Source organism: Schistocerca americana, chromosome 2 (assembly GCF_021461395.2).
Source record: "Schistocerca americana isolate TAMUIC-IGC-003095 chromosome 2, iqSchAmer2.1, whole genome shotgun sequence".
Taxonomy (NCBI): domain Eukaryota; kingdom Metazoa; phylum Arthropoda; class Insecta; order Orthoptera; family Acrididae; genus Schistocerca; species Schistocerca americana.
In genome coordinates, this window is record NC_060120.1 from 75,061,335 (window position 1) to 75,067,334 (window position 6,000).

A 6,000-nucleotide genomic window follows, 5' to 3' on the forward strand; every position below is an offset into this window, starting at 1 on the left:
AATTTTGGTGATAAACATCTTAGTAAATTAGCTTATTACGCCTGTTTTCACTCATTACTTTCATATGGCATCATATTTTGGGGTAATTCATCACTGAGGGATAAAGTATTTATTGCACAAAAGCGTGTAATCAGAATAATAGCTGGAGTCCACCCAAGATCATCCTGCAGACATTTATTTAAGGATCTAGGGATATTCACAGTAGCTTCTCAGTATATATACTCTCTTATGAAATTTGTTATTAACAACCAAACCCAATTCAAAAGTAATAGCAGTGTGCATAACTACAATACTAGGAGAAAGGATGATCTTCACTATTCAAGATTAAATCTAACTTTGGCACAGAAAGGGGTGAATTATACTGCCACTAAAATCTTTGGTCACTTACCAAATAGTATCAAAAGTCTGACAGATAACCAACAAGTATTTAAGAAGAAATTAAAAGAATTTCTGAATGACAACTCCTTCTACTCCATAGAGGAATTTTTAGATATAAATTAAGAAAAAAAAAGAAAAAAAAACAAACAAAAAAATTATAAAAAATAAAAAATAAAAAAACACAAAAAATAAAAAAAGTTGTTATATTAACTTAAGTATGTTGTTAAATTAACTTAATTATGTCATGTACTGGAAAATTTGACTCGTTCCACATCATTACGAAATATCGTATTCATGATCCATGGAACTAGTATTAATCTAATGTAATCTAATCTAGAGAGAAAAAAAGATCCAAGAGTATGAGCCCCTGGATCACCTTTCCTGTGCTGAGGCTCGCCAAAAATATGCGAGACTCCATCTGGTGTCACTTTCTTCAACTTTTACCTTTGTTACATTCTTTCCTCCATCTAACTCTTCCTTACCTGAGCCCCTCTCCCCTCCCCTCGCCACCCCACCCCTCCCCACCGCTGCAGTTCCCATGACTTCCCCTTTGGGAGTCACTCCCCCTTCCCAGCCGAAGAAGTGCTCCCTTCTTCAGCATGTGGTGGTGATGGGGTTCCCCCCTCCCCCCCCCCCCCGCCCCCCCACTCCCCATGATCCCTCTCCCTGGCATCTCTCAGACTGGAAGCCTACTACCACAACTTGACCACGAGACACACCATCTGTGTGTCTCAAGGTCACCTGCTCTCTTTCGGTTCTCAATCTTGCAGACGCCTGTACTCCCTCTGTGGCCTGCCCTCCCCCCACCTCTAAGAGAGAAGAAAAAGAAACATAAGTCACAAGACAAGCTCCCACCTCCCCCTCCCCTCCAGGTACCCCAAAAGGTGCCATCTCCCTTTATGTCTAACCTGGACTCTCGCCACACAATCATACAGTGGAATTGCAACGGATACTATCATCAACTACTGGAAATACAATGTCTCATTTCCTCCTATTCTGCATCCTGTCTTGCTTTTCAAGAAATGCACTTCCGTGATGACCACTCTCCAATGTTACATGGTTATTGGGCATTATGTCAGAACTGTGCCAGCCCTGGGGTAGCTCTGGCAGGGTCTGCACTTCGGTTTGCTCCGATGTCATCAGTGAGTGGATCCCCTTGTACCAACCTGGAAGCAATAGTGGTTAGAGTGGAAACAGCTCCAGCAACCACCATTTGCAGTATCTACCTTCCTCCAGGTAGGCTTATGTTGAGCTGTCTACCTTAATACAGCAAGTCCCACCTCCATCTCTGGGGCTTCAATGCCCACCACCCACTGTGGGGGAGTGCCACACCATCTGGTAACTGACCAACTTATTACCGACTTTGATTTGTGTCTCCTCAATGATGGTTCCCCTACCCACTTCAGTGCTGCTTATGGCACCTTTACTGCTATCGATCTCACGATCTCATCCTCTGGTCTCGTGGCTTCCCTATATTGGTCACCCCATGATTATCTTTGTGACAGTGACCATTTTTCAGTGATTCCATCATTCTCCAGTTGTCACCAGGCAGACAGGCCCCCATGTTGAGCATTTTGTAGGGGCTGTGGGCCTTTATATATGTCTGCTGTGCACTTCAACTCCTCCCTCTAGAACTGCATTGATGTGGTCGTGCAGGTCATCTCTGCCACTATTCTTCATGCTGCTGGCACTGCTGTCCCCCTATCCACAGGCCCCCCTGGACCACCTGGTACCATGATGGATCAAGTATGTAGCAGTCACTGTCCAGGACCACTGACGGGTGCTGCAGTGATTAAAATGACATCCTTCACAGACCAACATACCCACTTTTGACTGTCTTTGTACTAAGGCTCATTACATTATGAAGCAGAGTAGAAACAAATACTGGGAGCGCTATGTTTCCTCCCTGAGGATGTATGCCTCTTAATCACAGGTTTGGCCCAAGCTCCATAGCCTTCTGAGCTGCCAGTGACAGTCAACTGTTTAGGGTATTAACCTCCAAGGTGCTCTGTGCACTAATCCATTGGACCATGCAGAATACATCACATCACACTTTGTGATGGCATTGGTGTCCTCTTCCTGTCATGCTACCTTTCTCTGGCAGAAATACTGAGCTGAACAGACCCCTCTCTGTTTCAACGCACACCATGCTGAACCCTATAATGAACCCTTCACTGAGTGGGTATTCTTGCAGGCTCTCACCTCTTCATGTGATATGGCTTCAGACCCAGATTCCATCAGCAACCAAATGATCCAATATTTGGATGTTACCCAGAGGTAACATCTCTTCAGGGTCTGCAGTCGCATTTGGCTCATGGGTGCTTTCCTGTCATAATGGCAAGACAGTATAGTTATTCCAATCTTTAAGCCTGGGAAGAACCCAACATCTCTTGACAGCTACAACCTGATTAACTTGATGAATGTACTTTGTAATCTGCTCAAGAGGATGGTTAGCTTCCAATTGTGTTGGGTACTCGAATCTCGGGGCATTTTGTCCCCATATCGGCATGGCCTCCGGGAAGAACGATCTGCAACTGACCATTTACTCAGATTGGAAACAACAATCTGACAGCATTTGATTAACCGCTAGCACCTTGTCACAGTCTTCTTTGACCTACATAAGGCATATGACAAGGCTTGGCACCATCACATTTTAGTTACCTTTCATGACTGTGGCTTCCTGCCCCCCCCCCCCCTTCTGAGTTTTATTTGCAAGTTTTTATCACACCTGCACTTCCGGGTTCAAGTTGGTACTTCACATATGTCCTTTGGACTGTGGAGAATGGTATCCCACAAGGTTCTGTGTTACGTTTAACAATCTTCCTCGTAGCCATCAGTGGGCTTGTAACCTCTGTTGGGCCTATGGTTACCTGGCATTGTACATCGAAGATTTTTGCATCTGGTGCTGCTCCCACTCAGTAGCATCTGCTGAGCACTGGCTCCAAGGCTCCATCCAATGGGCCTCTGCATGGACCATCTCCTATGGCTTCCAGTTTTCTCCGTACAAAATGTGGGTCATGCATTTTTGTCGTTGACCCACAGTACACCACCGACCAGAACTTTATTAAGGTGTCCAGCTCCTTGATGTTGTAGCACAGTCCCTTTCTTGGCCCTTATTTTTGATAAAAAGCTGATGCAAAACTAAACTAAACTCCGTCTGAACAGGCCTTGGAAGCCCAATGGTACCGACTGGCCACCATTTCATCCTCAGCCCAAAGGCATCACTGGATGCGGATATGGAGGGGCGTGTGATCAGCACACTGCTCTCCGGTCCATATGTCAGTTTATGAGACCAGAGCCACTACTTATCAATCAAGTAGCTCCTCAGTTTGCCTCAAAAGGCCTGAGTGCACAACGCTTGCCAACACCATGCAGCAGACCAGATGGTCACCCAACCTAGTGCTAGCCTAGCCTGACAGCACTTAACTTTGGTGATCTGACACAAGAAAGCTGATGTGGCTGCCCAGTATTTACCACCTAAAGACTGAATGCATGCAGAAGCTTTAATGCTTTTCGCCTCCTTGCCTACACATCTTGGAGTACAGACCGTGCCACTCTTCTCCAACTTTACTGTGCTCTGGTCTTGTCCAGACTAGATTATGATAGTCAGGTTTATGGCTCAGCAGCTCCTTCCACTCTGAAAATTCTTGGCCCTGTTCACCATTATGGGGTGCATCTATCTTTTGCACTAGTCCTGTTGACAGTCTCCTCGCAGAAGCAGGGATTGCCCTCTACAAATACGACAGAGCCAGCTCCCAGTTTCTTATGCAATTGCTATTTGCCAATTCCCTGACCATCCCCGGTATGTTGCCCTCTTCACAAGCAAGGGATGCCCCCCCCCCCCCCCCCCCCCCGATAACAGCCCATGGGTGGGATTGCTGGTTGCAATTTGCCTCACTCCCCTCTGTTGGGATCTCCATCTCCACTCACTGGAATGTGCCCCTCCTTGGACAGTGCCCAGACCATGGATTAAGATTGACCTATTCCAGGGTTTAAGGTCTCTGCTGCCCCTATGGTTTTCCTGCATCTTGTACATTCCATCCTTGTAGAGTTCCAGCGTGCCACCATCTTCTACACTGGTGGTTCTAAGATGACAGATAAGGCAGGATATGCTTTCATGTCTACTACTGTCCTGGAACAACATTTATTGCTGGGATCATGTAGTATGTTCACAGCAGAGGTCCTAGCCATTCATAGAGTTCTCCACTTTGTTTCTCAGGCATCATCCCACAGTGTTTTAACTTGTACTGACTGTTGACTATTGACTGATGCTACTCTCACCACCCTTTGATCTCTGCTATCCATGACCTTTTCTCTGCCCTTGGCCTTGCCACCTGCTCTGTTGTCTTTCTCTGGGTCCCAAGTCATCTTACATGTGTAACTTTGGAATTGCATGACTGATGACCTCGCCATTTAGTCCCATACCCCCTCAATCAATCAATTAATCAACCAAGGATGCAACAGAAGCAAAGGTAGACATCAGATATACTGGGTGGACCTCTATGGACTCGCTTGACAAAATGAATGCTGTGCTTTTTCAGATTAGTCCTGAGTTCCTACTCAGACTGAAAGAGGTGGTCTCTGTGGAAAATAGTGCCCTAGCTCATATTTAAGGTCTGGTGAGGAGTAATGCTCACTGGGGTTTCTTGTAAGAGCTCACAAGCCCAAAAGGAAGGAAGCCAACTCACCAGCAGAAGAGGTTTTAATTATTAACCAAACAGATTGCATCTTGCTAAGTGAGTCAGCTTCACAAAACTTACTTTGATATGTTCTAGAAAAAATAATGGTTTGGTATTGGTGAAAGTCTCCCTGACTGTTCTGCAATTGACTAAAAAATGGGGAAAGGGTATTCCCCAAGCTGAGCCAGCCTCCTAGAGGGTGCCCATGGAGGGGAAGGCTGAGGAAGTTAAAGTAGGAGGCAGAGACAGAATCTTTCCTGTCTGAAGAGATGACCCTGGAGGAGTGACCAGAAGTGTGGAGCTTAGCACACTTCATGTGCAGAGTGTCTGCCCTGGTACCACCCACTCTGATCAGGGGCTCACCCTGTGGACACCCACAGCAAGGTCTGCCTGGCAGGGTGGTCATTGCTGGGAGTTCCAATGCCCCCAAAACGACAAGCAACCACTCCTAGGCATACATGAGGTGGTGACAGCTCAGGTACCAGAACTGAGCTTAATTTCAAACACATATTCAACTCATACATTTATAGTTGGTGGTGACTTCAATTTGCTCTCAATACGTTGGTGGAAATACATGTTTAAATCCGGAGGTAGGCATAAAATATCATCCAAAATTGTGATAAATGCATTCTCTGAAAATTGTTTCGAGCAAGTAGTTCATGAGCCTACTTGAATAGTAAACAGTTGTGAAAACACTTGACCTCTTGGCAACAAATGATCTTGGGATAATAATGAGCATCAAAATGGATATAGAGATTATTGAACACAGGGTTGTCATAGCAAGACTGAATACCGTAACTCCAAAATACTCCAAAAATAAACCAAAAATATATCTATTCAAAAAAGCAGGTAAAAATTTGCTTGATGCTTTACTGAGGGACAATCTCCATGCCTTCCAAATTCACAATGTAAGTGTAGACCAGATGGGGCTTCAATTCAAAGA